This window comes from Cuculus canorus, chromosome 5 (assembly GCF_017976375.1).
Source record: "Cuculus canorus isolate bCucCan1 chromosome 5, bCucCan1.pri, whole genome shotgun sequence".
Classification (NCBI taxonomy): Eukaryota; Metazoa; Chordata; class Aves; order Cuculiformes; family Cuculidae; genus Cuculus; species Cuculus canorus.
In genome coordinates this window covers 82,292-101,286 of record NC_071405.1, presented here as the reverse complement: position 1 = coordinate 101,286, position 18,995 = coordinate 82,292, and positions in this window count along the sequence as shown.

The following is an 18,995-nucleotide window of genomic DNA, read 5'->3' as shown; positions in this document are numbered from 1 at the left end:
ATTTCTGCAAAAAGCGAGCCAGGCTGAGGGCATTCTGGCAGGGGCTATTACTGCTGTTATTCAACACTGGCACAGCTGCAGTGCTTTGTTTGCCCTGGTCTGTAGTGTCCCTCGGGAGAACAAACCCCAGCCCCAGTGCCCCAGGAGGGCAGATGACACTTTCCTCCTGTGCTGGAGGGCTGGGTAGAGATGGTGAATCGCATCGCCAGCACGTACAAGAACCTCAATCTTTCCTGTCAAGGGGGACCACCAAGAAAAGCCTGGGACAGACGTCTTTGTACTCTCCCTTCAAGTGTTTATCCACATGGATAAGATCCCCTTAAGCCTTCCCTTCTCCAGACTGAACAGTCCCAGCTCTCTCAGCCTTTCCTCATAGGAGAGGTGCTCCAAACCCTTCATTGTATTTACAGCCCTTCACTGGGTTCTTTAGTATCTCCGTGTCTCTCCTGTTCTGCAGAGCCCAGCTCTTTACATGATCCTCCAGGTTTGGCTTCACCACTCATGATGGCAAACAAAGATCTTGAATAAGAGACATTCAGTTTGTTCAGCCAATGGTTCGAGTAATTTCCAGTACAATGAGAGCCCTGTGGTGTACCTCTGTGTAAGTCTGAGGAAACAGCTTGCTTTGGGAAACTGAAAATACGCCTGACAGAATTTGTGCTCTGTCCTCACCACTTCTCCAAGGCATGCAAGGTTTCAAGTACACTCTGAAAACACTGGCTGCTGTTTAATATCCCCAGAAAAGTGTTCCACTTTGCTCTGTCTCTCTAATAGAGACCCAAATTGTCTGCTGGCCATTCACAAAAGCAGCAAGTCAATGCTTTGCTCCCTTTGGTTGCTTGTAGAAAATAACCACAGAGCTTGGCGGCTGAACAACAGACAATTGTGTGTTGTCTCTGTGTTTTCTTTGAAGAAACCTGTTCATAAAAGCACCAGCAAGATTTTCACACATGGTTAATCGTGCCTATGAGACACTATCAAAGTTTTTTTAAAGTGGAGGGAGTTTAGGATGGTGTGATGGTGCTGCCATGGTAACAGACGTGCACTGCACACCTCCGGTACCAAACTATGGGACAGCTCTTCGCGGTATCTTTAATAAGGGAAAAGAGAAGAACTCAGAAATTAGGGCACATTTATATTAGTAGTGAAGCTGCAAGCGTGTAACTAACTTGATGATGAAACATGATAAAGGTCCTTTCCCTGCTGTATTGAAAGGTGCCTTGAGCAAACAACCGGCTGCAGCGATAGATACCAGCTACAGCAAATCTGCCCCTATGCTTGATGTTACAGGGTTGGTCATAGCATCATGATTGTCCGGGGTCAACGTCTCTGGTGGAGTATAGCTGGCACTACCATGCTTTTCCCTTTTAAAATATACTGTGTTTCCTTTCTCCATAGACATCTGTTACAAGGGATGCAGAACTGGGAGATTTTTTTTTTCCCCCTATTCCTAATTAGAAAACTAATAATTTGAATTAATAAAAAACAAAATCACAAACATATATACTCCCGTGCCCAATAAAGTCTTTATGAAAACCAAATGCCTTGAAATAACACGTACTTCAGTGCAGGCAAAGTTAAATGCAAACAGCAGTATTTGCTTATAATGGCTGGCAGAGACAACACAGTTTGAAAACTGTCTATAAATGGCTGAAGCAGAGAAAGGAAAAGAATCAACACTCCATCTTTTTGTGCAGAGTGTTGTATGTCAAAGGTTCCTGTTTACCACCTTGCTGTTGTGTCGCTCCCTGAATTCTAAGTAAATCCCCTAAATGTGTAGGTTTAAAAATTTAAGCATAAAAAGCTTTGTGCCTTTGTTTCTCTCTCTGCATACATGTGTCTACAATACCTATGGGAGGAGAGCAAGCAAACTAAATGCACATATGCGTTGTCATGACCTCTGATAGCATTGAGGCTGAGTTACAGGGTCTTCCCTGGACTTATCGCTCTACTTTTGGGCATTTCACCTTTCTAGTTTTTAAAAACTGACTCTGATTTTCAAAACTGACAATGAAAAAAAAATCTATTATTAAGTTAAACATCAAAGTTTAGTCCATTATCTTGCTCCACAATTGCCTTCAGCTTTGAATTGCCCATTCAGCATTTGACTGGGATTTTAGAGCAAATGAGGCACCACTGAGGACCTGATGAACTCTCTTCGGCATTGCCAAACCTCTTCAGTACCCCATACACATTACAGAAACCCTAAAACTAGCATAACAGAACTAATTGCATGTGCAAAAACACAGAAATAAACCTTTTCTGGAATAAACAATTAAAAGGAAGTCAGATTTTGAAAGAACTCCCAGGAAAATATCAGCCGCTGGGTGTGTGCACATTAGTTCACATTCTCCTCCTTCCCTGTGTTCATCTCTGTTTCTGCTGGACTTTTTTGAGGACAATGGCTGATGTCATCAGGAATACATCTTCCAGAAAATCCATGGTCATGGGCGAGTCCAGGGGGAACCCTAACAGGAAAAACTGATGTAAAATAGGTGCAGTTATAATTTTGGGTAATCCGTGATGTCAGCAGAGTTGCTGGCTGAAAAACCCAGCATGGTGTTCCTGCCTTACACAGTTTGTCTTTGCAAGCGTATGCCTAAACATTCTCTGCAGGTCCTCAAAGATTTTTTTATTTGAGAGAAGATAATTTCAGCTGTAAAATCTTGTACCTCTGCAGGCCACAGTAATGCTTCCCCCCACAAACCAGAACCTGCTTCAGTCCCAATTATCCATGTCTGCACCTGACTGCCACAGCGTGTGTGTAGGTGCACACGATGCTGGGTTGCAGCACCCCTGGCCGTGTAAAAATTGTTTCTAGCAGGTTTTTGCATTAATTACCTCAAGCGCTGGAGATGCAGTTTCTTGGAGGTGCAGGCATCAGGGAACACATCTTTGTTTTGCAGGTGTAGAGAAATGTCCCCCCACAGCCTCAGAGAGGCCCCGTGCCACGCATCAAGGCAGATCATTGGGAACGTGCCATAGGCTATCACTTTGCTTTAGCTAATTTGGTGAGCGTTAGTGACTCCCACACATTGAGAAGTGCAGGAGACATAAATATTTAATATCAAGGCATGGATAGCTGCTAGCAGCTGAGGGTGCCTCTGCCTTCACACTCCAAAGTGAGGGGAGACGTCCTGAAATAGGAAAGTAAAACCACAATGTCTGAAGATAATTTTAACTGATGATTTTTTGGCCCTTCCATTCTGTGTTACATACCAACCCGAGACGTGCAGTGCTAAATTCCCTGCAGGAGCATCTTCATAGGCTGATATCATCCCAGGCTGCCTGGAGGTGCGTCTCCGTGTGAAGCAGACAGCAATGAGCAGACAGACAGCCTTCACCATCCCCTCTGCCATGCCAGGGCAGTCGCTGCAGCAGGGCGGCTGCTCTCCTCCAGTCGGACCACACAGAAGAATTAGACTGCAGCTTACAGAGCTATTCACATCGATACCAACTGCCTCTTGCCAGCCTCCAACTGCCCTCCACAGGGTCCTGCTCTCCTGGGGATCTGGGCTAGGAGTCGGCCCAGGAACACTCCTGTGGAGTCCACAAGCACAAATGTCCTTGCCAGAAAAGCACAGCAGAAGGCTGAACCAGTGTTTATCCTCATCTTTTTTAGGGACAGGTATGTGTGCCTTAGGAAGTTAAACGTGCTCAGGACTGGTCTCTGGCACCGAGTCTGTAAGGCAAGATGTGGGTGCTGCTCCTAATGCTAAGCTGTCATACAGAGCTGTACCCAGAGGAGGGATGCTCTGTCCAGTTGCCCACCAGGACCAACCCGTCCATGGCCTGTGTTTGCTCCCAAACCATCTGTTCTTTGAGGAATGGATTTCACGCTTGGTTCTCAGCCTATTTTTGGGACCGATTCAGTTGCTGGGCTGGGGGTGACCTGTCCCACCACAATGAACATGTGGGCTGGCAGGGCTCTGCTCATCACTGCGTGCCAGAGGGCAGAAAGGCAATGACCCTTCACAGGCCAGAGGGTTAAAGTCAATGACCCTTCACAGATCCACCTGCCTGTGCGGGTAAATCGCTTGCCTCTCAGCCACACGGCAGAACCAAAGGGTCGTGGTGTGGTCATCTACTGCAGCATGCAGAGGATGCCATCCTGTGGCAGTCCAGCCAGGCTCAGGCGATGAGGCGAAGATCAGCGTTTCTTCTGTCGAGGAAGGAGCATTAGTGCCCAACCAACCCTCTATCTGCAGCCGCAGGAGACACCTCGGCTGAAAACCTCACCCTCAACAGCGAGCTCCTGCAGTGAGAGCCCAGTGCTGCCCTGTGTCTCTGCAGTCAGGCGCCCTCCATGATCTGCCTCTGCCCTTCGGACAACAAGCCTAAATAAAATAAAGTCAGTGCATGAACACAGCATTCAAAGAGGAAAAACAGTCAATTAAATATGCAGACAGACCTTTCAAAGGGGCCAGGAACACCAGAGGACTCTGAAAGTCCCCAGATGGCATCAGTTAGCATTAACAATTTATTGGTGGTGTTTCACACAAACATAAATAAGTAGATAAATAGACATAACAGGAACCGTTTGTGTGAATGCACAATATAAAACCTGTGATCAGGCATTCCAATAAAGAGCACCTCAGACCCCAGATAAACAGAAAAAGTAGAAAATTGCTCAAAATGGAAGACCATATCAGAGGTTTTTTAGTACAATTAACTGCTCTTTCAAGCTGCCCTTTTGAGATTGTTTTCAACCTGTAAACTCCCGCTATGTATGAAATGCTAAGATTATTAGCTTTACTAAACAAACTTGGATGCCAAATCCCCTTTCTCCTCTGCTGAAACAGCGTCTTGGACCATGTTAGCGTGGAGCATCCACACCATTCTTCCAGTATCCTTATCGACCTTTTCTTAGATCTTTAAAACATCTGTGGATGAATTTACACTTGAAATTGAACAGCTTTTTTTCTGCTCAAGTGTGTGAGTGCATTAGAAATGTCAGCCTTTGAAACAGATATCACAAGACATTTAGTTATAAAAAGCAACTCAATTTTATTACCTGACACAGACAAGCCTAGAACATTTCAGTTAAGAGAAACAACTGATTTTCACCCAAATACAGCAGGGGAAATATACTGTCAGTTGTTTCCCAACGTCAACTTATCACAAGGCTGATGCAGCACAATTGTGCTCATGAGTTCCTAGGGGAAATGATTTTTTTTATTTTCTCTCCTCTATCAAAACATAAGAGCACACGGCAAGTGCAAAGAGCCAGACGGATAACAGACAGGTTTGTGAGGTGATTGGAAGGGACCACGAGGAAGTCACACTTGTTCTACTTGCCATTTCATTAATCTTCACAAGCTCTCTGCACATACCACCAACATTCGCTACTGCTTGAACAGAGGGATCACAGAGAGTTTGCTGCCATTCTTTTGCACTGCATGCATTTCTCATCTATCCAGGTATCATTGCATCATCGTCTTATAGACACTTTGTCATAAACTATGACACAGGCACATCACTGCATTCGGTGTAGGGACATATCTCTCAGAGTTAGGTTTAAATTAAACAAAAGCAAGTTTTAAAGCAAAAACAACTTCTCTTCTTAATCAGAGGAGAGGACTGAATGCCCAGATGAAAGCTGCTTCTGTCCTGTATCACAAATAACAGTGTAAGCCACATTGGTAGCATCTATTTTGGTAATAACCAACATCCACTCTTCATATTGCAGTCTATATTCTTTTAGATTTCATTTTCATCTCTTCACCTTCTGAAGCTTTGTTTCATCTCATTCATTAGAAGGTACAGACAGGCCCTTGATAGCAAAGATTTAATATGCTGTGAGACCTGGTACATCGCCCCAGTCCCTGCCAGTATCTGCGGGTATACAGCACAGTCCAGGTGAGATCAGAGCTGCAGAGGGGAGAAGCAGCAATGAGGACTATGCTGTCAGTGCAGGCTTCACCAGGGACCAACCATCCCAGCTCTTTCCGTTTCCAGGGCACACACCCTTAGGCTGCCTCTCAGAGGGGCAGCCTTGATACTGGGTGCAAAAGGTCCCCAATATCAGCTTGAAATTGCTGGCTAGACCTTTATCCTTCCTCTTCTCTGCCTGTCCCTCCCATGCGCACGTGGCTGTACAAGGGCAGGTGCTCCGGTCTCTAAGCCCTTGGTAGCAGAGACGGCCACAAGGAAAAGCCCACAGATATGGCAGGGTCTGACAGTACCGTTGCCGAAGGGATCCTCAGATCAAGCGCCGAACACGGTGAGGTCAAAACTGTGCTGCAAAGGCAGACAGCTTCACAGAGCACAAGGGGTGTTAAGCTGAATAATCCCAGTAATGCTCAGTGGGCAAGTGTGGGACAGGTTGGGCGAGGAACAACACCGTGCGCTCACATGGGAGCAGCACTCAGCTTGTGGGCACGCATTGACCCTAGCACGTGCTTGGCACACAGGTGCCTCCCATGCGCAGCCCACAGGGCTCCCAGGTGAAAACTGGTAACACAACTGCGAGTTTTCCACTTCTTTGTTTCTCCTCTTCATTATGCATTTGATTACCTGTTTCCCCACAGCAAGAGGCACCAAGGAATACTACTCAAGAAGCTCTGTGTTCTGAGTAACTTAAAACAATTAAGCCTTTGTCTTGTTGACATGACCGGATTCCACTATCAGCTTTAATTCTCAGTTACACCAAGGTTCTCCTTCATCTGCACTCCCAACACAGGAGAGCAACCCAAGACAGTTGGATGTCCCTGTACGATCTCTCAATACCAGCCAGCGCACAAGTTCCTTCTGTGCAGCACTCCCCTTCAAATATCATAGACCCTCACTCATGATGGAGGGGCCAGGAGCTGAAGTCAGCTCTTTGTCACAGGCTGTCAATCTCTCATTTTCCTTCTCCAGGAGACCTGGAAACCCATCACGCTCTCCCCAGATCACGCCTGGCAGAAGAGTGCCCTTTCCAGCTGGTAGGACTGTGGCAAAGGGCTGCCAGATGCTCTCGCCAGCAGATGTGAGGCACTCTGCCTGCGCAGGAGCCACCGTCCCCGTCCTGGGGAAAGGCAGAGGTTGGCCCCTGCCCAGGGAGCAGAGAGGGGATGGTGGTTGGTCCAGTGTGCAGCTGCAGAGCCAAGTCATCACCCAGCACCACGCACAGTCCCTGGGGCACCTGTCGCAGATGCTCCCACAGCAGCTGCTCGGCTGCACTCTGCTTGTGGTCCTTCCTCTGCCTCAGCCCTTCTCATGTGTCAAAGTCATCACTGGACAATGCATATTCCAGCAACGTGCGGTGAGCCCTTCCCTGGTGCAACATGGATAGGCTTTTCCTGCTTCTTTCTGTATTTGAGGGCACACTATGAGAGACCCTCATGGGCCTGCAGAGACACTGACTGCTTAAAGACTTACAGTAATGTCAGCCTGACCGTAATCTCAGGACATAAAACAGTGAGATGTGCGTGATTTCCGATTTTTCAGGAAGGTTTATCCTCACATGAGCAGTCTACTTTTTTTGAATACGTAAGTACCTCACCATAACATTGAAAGCAGGAGAGTAGCCAAGTCAGGGAAGACAGAGCTAATTGCTCCAAGTGTTAAACACCTGTAAACAGAGCCATGTGTAAATGAGGAGTCCCAGGTTTAGGATTATTGGCATTAGGATCAGGCTGTGAATTTGTGAGTGGGAGGCAAACTACAAAGAGCAACATTCATCAACCCAGATTCAGACGTGAATGTGATGATAAGTAAGAACATTAATCATCTGCTGTTACACAGAAACAACAAAAATACAAAGGCAAGCCTACCCCTACTGTTAGAACACTTGAGAACACTTTAACAGGCCTGAAACATCTCAAAACATTATCTTCACAGGTATGGCTTGAATAATGGAAAGGATTTTTAACATAATAAACTGTGATAAACTGATAATATAATTACCAGCATTTATTCAGCAATCAGAACTGTTGTCAAACATTGATGCTCTGGGTTTTTTTCAGAAGCTGGCAAGAGACTGCCAGTCTTCATAGAGAACTGAAACAAGATTTACACCATTCAGTCCAAGTACTTCTGTCTTCTCTAGCATTTTATCCAGATTAGTGAGGAGCATTGTGTGCTGCACGCGTCGCTGACCACCCCTCACATGCTAAAGAAAATGCTTCCCTAAAGCCCACAGCATAACAATTTGCAAAAATGAATAAATCTAAACCTGCCTATTGAGGATCTGCCTCCCCTAAGTGTGTGTTCGAAACATTGTGTTTCCTCCTTCTCCTCTAGTTATCACAAGACTTATCCATGGGTCTGTGGCCAAGAGGCTTGATAGATCCTATTTAAAAATTAATAGTAACAATAAGAAAAGGTGAAGGGGAGGACAAACCCGAGATTTTTACCCAGAAGTTTTACAGACACTGGATTAAGCGAAATCCGGACCACTGTGATCTCTAAGTCCAGAAAAACAACATCCTGGATTTCCTCTGTTGCAGCCTGCTCACTGATGGGGCAGGATGAGGAGCCGAAATGCCCTGGACACTGCAAAAACACTGCTCAGCAGTAACAGAAACATCCCTGCATTATCAACACCCTCTTCAGTGTCCAGAGAAGAGCAACGAAGCTGGTGAGGGGCTGGAGAACAAGTCTTCCGAGGAGCGGCTGAGAGAGCTGGGGCTGTTTAGCCTGGAGAAGAGGAGGCTGAGGGGAGACCTTATTGCTCTCTACAACTGCCTGAAAGGAGGTTGTGGAGAGGAGGGAGCTGGGCTCTTCTCCCAAGTGACAGGGGACAGGACAAGGGGGAATGGCCCCAAGCTCCACCAGGGGAGGGTCAGGCTGGACATCAGGAAAAAATTTTTCACAGAAAGGGTCATTGGGCACTGGAACAGCTGCCCAGGGAGGGGGTCGAGTCACCTTCCCTGGAGGTGTTCAAAGGACAGGTGGATGAGGTGTTGAGGGTCATGGTTTAGGGAGTGTTAGGAATGGTTGGACTCGATGATCCAGTGGGTCCGTGTGGGAAAGGTGCTGTAGGCTCATCTCACCTGCCTCTCTCATGTCCTGGGGCATCGAACACCGCACAGGAGCTCATTATTCCACACTGGGTGCTGTGATGGGCTGCTGGCATGGCCCCAGGGTGGGGGCACCCCGCTGCTCACTGACCCTGTGGTTGCGGCGTGCAGGTAAGCAGCACACAGCCCAGCCTACAGAGCTTTGCTCTTCCTATTGCACCACCATTGCCAAGGAGAAGCTCGCTGCGGAAACGTCAGGGGTTTCACTCGCCGTTCTGAGGAAGCAATGTAAAAAGCTGGGGTGATGCAGAGCCAGCAAGCAGAGGGAGGAGCAGTTGCAACTGCCAGGGAAATGGAATCTGCTTAATAGGAAATGGCTCCATCAAATGATTTAAGAATAAGAAGGGGCTTTTTCCATAGTAACAAAAAGCAAGGCAAAAAAATAGTCAATAAAAATTCCAACACTCTTTTATGATTTTCCCAAAATCTAGACCAGCAATAAACTGGTTAGTCCTGAGATGGAGAGTGCTGATACTGTCCATAGTAACAGACATTTCCGAGATGCACATCTCGTGAAGTGGAAATAGGATATCTGCCAGCCTTAATCAACCAAAAATGTGCCTTACTTATTATTAATACATTGATTCGTGTAGTGATACATAGGATCATTATTTTCGTTATTGTAGTGGGAGATAGAACAAAAAAACATGCGTGCGTTATCAAAGAAACATGATTTCTCCAAGAGCACTATATTTACCATTTGTGAAAAACATCTTGCAGAAAAATGTAGATACTTTGTGACTTGGAAATAAAACCAATATAATTCTTATCTAATACCTGTAATTAAAAGCAATGCTTATGTACTCCAAAGGGCTTATTTTAATTTCTAAGTATGCAACATAACCAGCACAGTTATAGCACACACAACACATGTCAAACCTATCTCTGGCCTGTTTCCATTTGCTTATTAATCTATTATTATGGCAATCACAGAATAAGTTGGTGAGTACAGCATGGAAATGCACAGCGAAACACTAATTTTCTTCCTTTTCTATTAACTCTGCCCTGAATATACACCCACAGCCAGGTAAAGATAACTACTAGGATAAAGACAGTAAAACAGAGGAGGGAAAAGGAAGAGATCGCCTCTATGATGACGAGGAGATGCCAGAAACTTGGAGAAGGAGCAAGTTGGTGTTGCTCTTCAATCGCTCCAGCACTGAGTCTTTTGCTGGCATCAGTATTCATCTGCCCTGCACACAGGTCCAATATGAAGGTCTTTCTGGTTTATATTTTGATGTGCCCCAGTGTGAGACCTTGTAATTAGGAGTCTGGGAAAAAAAAATGGATTTTGGGGATTAGTTGCCAGACTTGAGGAGGAAAAATAATTTGGATGGAAACAATAGTTTTCTCACTGAAATGAAAACCAGAAAAAAAATTCTTTCTGACAGAAACCTTCTATTCATTCTAAACCAGAGCCTTTTGGGATCAGCACAGCAGCCCAGAAAGCAAAGGCAATGCCATTCAGTTGCACAAGTGGCAGGCACGCTCTCCTGCAGATCTGTTTCTCAGGTACCCATGAGGAATGCACTCAACACTAACAACACAAACACGTCCTTGCAATCATCTGGCACCCATATTACAAACAGGAGATTACAGACAGATCACAGACAAATCAAAACAAACAGCCACTGCAGTCTCAAGATCCAAGAAGAAACAGATCAGCAAACCACCTCAATGACAATTTAAACAAAACAAATGAGCAAACCAGACAAAGTCGTTTTCTCAAACTTAATCAAAGTGGAGACTTTAACTCCTTGCACAGACATTCACCAATCACACAGGCAATTACAAACCACAAGCAAACCGAAACCAAAATTACAATTATGTACCAAAATTGGTGACTTCAACCCCAAATCAAAATCCAGATTATATACCAAATATACCAAAGCTGGGGACTCTAACCCCAAGCCCAAATTAGGTACCGTTCTAGCCCAACCTTGCCTGGGATAGTCTCACCCTACCTGGCCCTGGCTGGCCTGGACTCAGCTCTGCAGGGTCCCTGCCAGGGACTCAGCCCCTTTCCCCGCCGACATCGCTCCCCTTGGGCTCAGGTTATCTCCCCAACGTCCGTTCCCCACCCTACAGCATCCCTCCCAGTCTCCTCCATGTTCGAGGCAGTGCCTGGTCTTGAGACAGGTTTCCCAGGTTCTGCTTTCCCCACTCTCCCTCCCCACAGGCACCTGTGGCTGCAGCTGCCCTGAGCAGGACCAGCAGTGAGCGGGGTGGCAGCCCTGTCCCCTGGGCTGGGACGCAACCCGGAGCACTGCAGTGCCCTGGCTGTTCCTGCCTGTCCGCACTGCTGAGCTGGAGAGAATTGGGCACCTGGGCTGGACTGCAGGTGGAGGCTCTGGGCTCAGAAAAACTCAAGGCCGATGAAAAACTGAATCAGCAAATGCGTGCTGCCCACTTCATCCAGTTAGGAAGGACAGAGCCTGCATCTTTCTTTGGCAGCAAGGCTGCCTCCTGGTGATGTGCAGAGCATTTTTAATTCCAAAGAAATATAGTTCAGGATAGCCCTAAAGGGTCCAGATCCTCTCCTTCACCCAGGTCTTGCTGCTGTGACAGTCCTCTAGCCTAACCCTGCAGCAGATCATACCTTACATCTTAATGTAGACTTGTGCAGCCCTCAGCGAGCGTCTCCTGCCAGCTGTCCTGAGGTCATCACTATTTTTGCTTTTTTAGGAGGGAGACAATTGGCTGAAGCACACTGAACTGCTGACCAGCAGGTCAGGCAAGTTCCCTTGTGGGATTCTTTCCTCTGACCAAATGACTAATTCTGCCAGCTGAGCATATGGTACAGATGCTCTCTTTTATTAAATCAGTATTAGAGCTCTCTAATTAAATCAATACTAAATCAAATTTTGCTCATTATTCATATTTTTATGTTGCTAAAACGTTCAATCGCTATGCACAGCCTCTGGATTGTGTCCGGGGAGGGGAGCACAGCTGAATGGACTCTCCCCAACAATTTGAATGAAGAATTATGAGTGGAGCTCTCTCACTTTCTACTTCTTCTAGGTCTCACACCCACATCTCAGATGCAAATAGTCTTTGTGTCTACATCCCACTCTGTAGCTGGAATACTGTTCCCAGGATGCAAGCCTGAGCTCTGCTTCCCCTCTGTCTGGGTCAGCCCCCCCATCTCCCCTGACCACAGCAGATTCCTGGCTGTGCCACCGGCTGCTGTTTGCAGTGTGTCTGCTGCCATTTTGTATGTTTTTGACATAGGTACAGTGACTGCAGCCCTGACTTCATTCCAATGTGTTGTTCTTTCCGTGCCAGGAAACAGGGAGGTTTCTGGGCAGTGAGAGAAGTGTTTGATTGTACAGTGCAAACGTAGAGGAGGAATCCTGCCCGCTCCACTTCCCAGGCAGCCCACTCTTTCTGTGATTAGAAAGGATGTCCCCACCTCCATCGTTACTCTTGCATTCAAGCGCTCTTCAAGCAGTTTATTAGGGCTTTCCTTTCCAGCAGCAGCAGCATGCTGTCAGTGGTTCCCACGCTGGTCACAGGTCACTCTGTCCCCGAGCAGCAGCCTGCTGCCGCTGCTGGCCCTGGAAACATTCCGGCCCCTTGCCAGCTGCTGTCCCAGGAAAGCTGGTCTATTGCACATACCCTGGAACCAAGTTCTCGTCACATTTATCAGTGCCAGGAGAATGGCTTTGCACAGCCAGGCTTTCTCACTTGGCTCCTGCCCCTCCCCAGTGGAACAAGGAGAGTTTCCTCAATGGTGCCCACGCTGGGACAGGGCAGCTGCCTCGGCTGTTCATTCCCCCGCAGGAGCAAATAGAGCAGAACTCTCTCCTACAGTTCCTCGTTTCTAGAGAACAGTATTTGAAAATGGTGTTGAAGCAGTTCTTGTGGGTAATCCCTGTGAGAGGACAAAGAGGGCTGAGGGTGCCTTTGCCTGCTCTGCGCTTCATGCCTGTCCCCAGCCCCCCTCAGGCCATGGCACCATCCAGACACTGCACACCCCAGGAGTGGATGATATGGCTCAGCCAGATCCGAGGGCACCCCGTGTCCCAGCTGCAGGAACCAGCCCCCCCGGCAGGCCCGGCTCTCCATGCTGAATGAGGTGGTGACAGAAGCTTCTGTCGTTCTCCCGACTCAGATCAGCCTGAACAGACAAAGCATCCTCACTAGCACTTTAATGTCAGTGCTGTTCGAAACCTGACTTTTACCATTGCTGATTCAAAGAATCCTGTATTTAATTATAAGGCACCAAAGATTTTACCCAGATACCATTTTCTGATATTTAATGTACTTGTGGTCTCTTATAACTCATCCTGATCTCTAATAACTGGGTATTCTACTTGCCACAAGCATTACCTCAATACAGGGCCATTAGCGATGCCAGTCCAAGGACTGACGACCCAGTTCCTCAGCAGGAATCTGGATGCCTCTGCAGGATCTTCAGTGCTGCCCTTGTCTGCCCCCCACAGCACTGCTCAGTCCTTGAGCCCTGGGGAGAGCGAGGTAGGAGGAGTGAGGGAATACTCAAGTCTGTATTTACGCTTGCCTGCCTGGGCAGAAACAGTGGTGGAGTTGGGGAAGAGTGTTGGATTTGGAATGAGCATGTGTGTTAACGTGCCCTTACCCTGGATGGCGAGCAGCTCAGTGACCGTCTCAGGAGGGCAAACCGGCAACCCCCGTCAAAGGGGTGGGTAGTCAGGAGTCCCTGAGCACACCCAGAGCCAGGCACCGCTCTGCTCGCTCTCCTTTTGCTGACACCACGCACAGACAGACAAGGAAGCCTGGGAAAGGGCAGGAGCGTGCTGTGCTCAGGGGTCAGTCCGTTCCTTCTTGCTGGGAAAGGAAAACGGGCACCTCCTCAGTGGCCTGCACCAGCCCTCAGTTTTCTTTTGGCAGTGCTGAATCACTCCGGTGGTGCAAACTCTCCTCTGAACTGACCTGGCCCAGTTGAGTGCTGCAAGGACAGTGGCACTGAACTCTCTTGGCCACTGGGTTGGAGAATCATGTGTTTGGTGCTGCTGACATCTGCTTGTGTTGTTTGGACCATTTTTACCTTTTCTGCTTTGTAAACTGAACCCTCAAGAGAGTCAAGAAGCCCATACATGTGCCACTTAGGTGTCTGATATGAACCAATATAAATTATGTGTGCTTGAATTTTTTCATATTTATGACCATCAGAAGTGCAAAGACAGGAACGGACACTTTTGTTCTAGGCAAATGGAAACTGAGATTAATCCCTTGTGAATCAACAATGTTCCTTAAAGTTCAACTCTCCTTTCTGCTGGACAATTTTTTAGCTTTTACAGCAATAAGTGCTGCTCTTTGACCTTTTTGACTGCTGGGCAAGAGGATGAACCGCATGAAAGGAAATAGCAATCAATGAGAAATGTAACGGATTGCTGAGACCAACTTTCATGGCTCCTTGAACTGCTACAATAGTTCAGAAATGACAGCAACCTTGCAATGGGTTTGTGAAGCACAGAGTAAGAAAGAACTCTCCACCTGCACTAAACACATATCAGAGGATCATGCCTGTCTCTGACAAATTTGCTCTGCTTCATCCTTGCTCTTGTTACTCTGAGAGATGGATGTAGGCTTCATGGCAGGCACAGAGTTCTTTCATCAGCTGCAGCCCTCGCTTCCCAGCCTGAAGGGTGCTGACGTTCCCCAGGCGCCCCTCCCAGCTCTGCAGAGCTGCAGTGTGCTGGTGTGGTGATGCAGCTCCTGAGCAGCTGGTTCTGCACCTTTAGCTCCCAGGAGCTCTGAACCATCTCAGTTATGACTGTGAATCATGCTTTTCAAATGGTGACCAAGAGCTAGACAGAGTGTTTCCAAGAGATAACTATTATTTGTTCACAAAATTACATTGAGTAGAGCCATTGCAGAGTCCTTTATGCACAGGGTCACACTCTATTCACCAGAAATGATAGCAAAAAAAAGAAAAAAAAAAAAATTACAGCTGTCCAAATTCCAAATATCAACCATTGTCTGTCAGTATAGATTAATAGCACCCAAACTTCATTGCCTAAAAGGCTACGCTTGCCTAATAAAACAGCAATAGTTTTTCTGTGAGACCTCACTTTAATCCTTCTGCATTCCCAGGCTGTTTAGACTGCCTCGCTTCAAATGTCACATTTAATCAATGTGCCACCTCCTGTTATAAGCATGCGTTTTGAATGAAACTTTGATAGACATTTGTCTTACATAAAACTTATCCTTCCTTGAAAGATCAAAAGCAGAACACTGAAGGGAGGATTTGTCTAAAATCAAAGGAATACTCCTCTAGCTGTCTGCTAAGTGCCTTACACTCAGAGTTCACTTCACTTCCATCGCACATCACCCTGTGCAGACACTGCCACCACCAAATCAGAGAATTAGGAATTTGTCTCTGCAGTCACTCACTAAAGCATGGCAGCAAAGTACTGGGGCTTGCCTTTGTGCCTGAGGGCACGTGTGTGCATGTTGCTCCATGCAGAACGAGGCATCCATGACTTCAGCGGGAAGATGCCATTTAGAGGAGCACGTCTCATACTGCGCCAGAGTGGAAATAACGGCAAGCACCAGCGCAGCTCCGGTGAAGGTGAAGGCTTCTGTGTGCAGCTGCAGGAGGAGCTGCCAAAGGTCCCCCAGCTTGGCGCCTCCGGCGCACACAGGGTGGAGACATCAACAGGTCCCCGGTGCCCGTCAGAGCTGTGCAAAAAGCAAGCAAAAGCAGCACACAGCCCTCATGCAGCCACTCCGCTTTTGTGTGCCAGAGCACAGATTCAGACACAGACAGATCCCTGCGCACAGAGCTGCTGCCTCTGCCCCAGCAAAGAAGCAGTGCAAACCGCAATCCTACTCTCTCTCCCCTTATATGCACATATACATAAGTGCACGCATGTATGCATATAGAGATATATTTGTGTATGCATGTACATTTTTCCGCTGTATGCTAAGCTACAGGAATACCAATAAATCACATAGGGAAACATATCCATAAGTGATATATTTTGCTTAACAGTAAGTGTGATGATGTGAATGAGGCCAAGGAAAATAGCTTCAAATTTAAATAACCATGAAGTAAACGTAAGGATGTAAATCTGTATCTCCCACTTGTCACTATGCAGAATGGCTGAAGAAGTGACTGCAGACCTTTCATAATGGCATTATCATGAAGCAAAGTTCTCATTCTGCTGGGCACAGGGAGTGCACACACTGTGAGACTGTGCAAACACTGACACCAGTTTTGATCAATTTAAGCTTCAGTCTTTTCGGTCAGTATTGTTTCATTAGAAGGACTGTGCTGTGAAAAAATCATTTTCCTTAATTAACATTTTTCTCAGTTAATTATTTCTTTCAGAGCAGATCTGAACTTATTATTTGAAAGAAAGAAAACACATCTCAATATGGATATTGTGTTAATGCAGTGCAAGCCATAAGCTTCCATTTCAATAGTGGTTGTCATTTGTATCGATCTTTGCAAAACTTCTCAAATCAATAACCTTTCCCAGAGGTTAAATTTTGCCTTAAGACAGAGAGCATGTGAAGAGAAATGTCATGTCTCAGACTCCTGGAATGTCTTGCAAGCATAAAATAAGACATGAAAAAGAGGCAGAGAAGCAGTGATGCTGTGTTTGCCTGGAGGAACAGAAATCTGTTGATTTTATTAGCTGTGCAGATACTGTAAAATTCAGGCATTCTGTTCAAGTTCACCTAGCCCATTTGACAGCTGCAGCCTCCTCTGGATCCCCCTACTCCACTGGAACATCTATTTCTTCTCCATCAGACATCATTCTGAAGAGCACCCATCCATCCATCCATCCATCCATCCATCCATCCATCCATCCATCCATCCATCCATCCATCCCCTCGCCTTCTTGTCCTGCTCACGTCACCACACCGAGCAGTGATCCATGGAGGTGGGACACCGACCCCACCGCTGCTGCAGAAGGGAAACCTGCAGACATTTCTCCGCCAGAAGCAGCCCACCAGAACTGCCAGCACCCTGGGGCTCCTGTGGGTGGAAGGCAATCTCCAGTGATCCCTGAAGAGGAACTCCCAGGCCTTGCCAGGTCAGGGCTCATCCCAGCGGAACTACTGCCCCTGGGCCAGCGGAGGACAGGGCTCATCCTGGCACGGACGTACACACACACACACACACACACACACACAGAACATCATTTTAAGAAAGCAGAGTTTTGGAGCTGCCTCAGCAGGGATGGCCACACTCGCCACCGCACTGCCTCCAAGAACCCCCTGGGAGGAAGCCGTATTTTCAGTTAAACAGCACAGCAGTTAAAAAGAGTGATTAGTATTCACAAAGTACCTCTGAAATTACTCCTACTCCATAATTATACTCAAATTCATTAGCAAGAATATTAGAACTATAATTAAGTTCCAAGACTTGCATGAGCTCCAGATGAAACCAGAACCAGTTATGAAAGGTGAACTCACTAGCATGAAACAGGTAAATTACACCCACAGCAATGTGAATATATTGCTTAACAGTTTTATTTTGGTTTCTTTTGCAATTCCCTACTATAAAGTATAATTTTAATATTTGATCTCTGCCTCTTTCATTCTGCCATTGGATCAGGAATCCTAATAAAAAAAAAAAAATCACAGAAAAGCTCGCTTAACAGGTTACTTAAAATTACTCTGCGTTTACACCCTAATGAAGTCTGGAAAGCATCCTACAGGATTCAAACCCATAATTTCAAAGTAGATAACTAGACAGAAAGTATCTTTTAAACACTAATTAGCCCCTGACTAGTTGTTAGAGTAGTTATGAAGGATTTTCCTTTGGTGGGAGTTAGTTGATGTAGCTTGGATGCTTTCAGGGACTGTCTCTGTAGAATATCTGAGAGCCTGGGGCTTGGGATAGGCACAGCCCAAAGGAAATGTACCAGGCATTGCACGTGAGATCATTAGACCATTCCAGTCTTAAAATCCAGCCCACTCCTTCTGAAATCATCATTTTTGTGCTTATTCCAGGAAGATACAATTCTATCCCCATAAGTTATGATAGCTTAAAATGTGTTTAAAGTTGAATCATTTAAAGTATCTGAAGTGGTTAATGGTGATACATGCATCAGGGGAAGCGAGCATGAAGAATTGAAGTGGCTGCAGAGCTCTGGAGACGTCACCTGCTGGGCACAGGAGAACTGGACGGGGATGGCTTGCACAGCAGGACTGTGGCAATGAGGGGGTCCCAGTGACCCCGGTGGGTGAAAGAAGGGTTCAGGCTCAGCAGAAAGGGGTGACTTAAGCACCCAGAGCTTGGAGTTCAGCAATGTGCATGTGACTACGCAGGCAGCAAAAGGAAGAGTGTTTCAGGAAGAATGTGTTCCTGGAGGTTTCTGAAGAGGCACCGCTGCGACCATGCTGTGACTGTGCTGCGCCTCTCTGAGAAGTACCTGGGGATGGTAGGCTCCCATCTTCCCTTGTTCCCTCAGCAGCTGACAGGCCAGTTGTGACGAGCATGGCAGTAAATGTTCGCAAACCTCATCAGTCACATACTCCAGAGAATCTTTGATATTTAGTGCTTGCATGTTCCACCTAGGAAAGGCAGATGAAGGGGAAAAATCCCCAGCAGAGGTTGCAGTAGTAACTGCTGTCAGTCCAAAGGGATTTGCAGCAATTCTGTCAACACCTGGCACAGTGTGAGTCGGGGTACGGCTGAGCGAGGAGGCAGGCACCTGGGCTGAGAGAGGGGCTGCTCCTGCTCAGCAGGTGAGTCCTGCCCTTCCCTGATGCTGGACACCAAAACCCCAATTGTTCAGAAACAAGTCTTTTTCACCTGCTTCTCTCCTCCCAGACAACATCCAGGGACAGCTTTACTTTGGGAGACAAACCCTACGGAGCCACGTTGTGCAGGTTGGGCTTCAACGTCACCTCGGAGCGGGTCTTCAGCAGGTGCAGGTGAACACTGCTCCACTGGAGTGTAAATGCACAAGCATTCCTGAAGAAGGGAAAGAAAAGAACACGTGACAAGTGCTGACTTTCCATTTCAGACACTTCTTGAAGTACCTG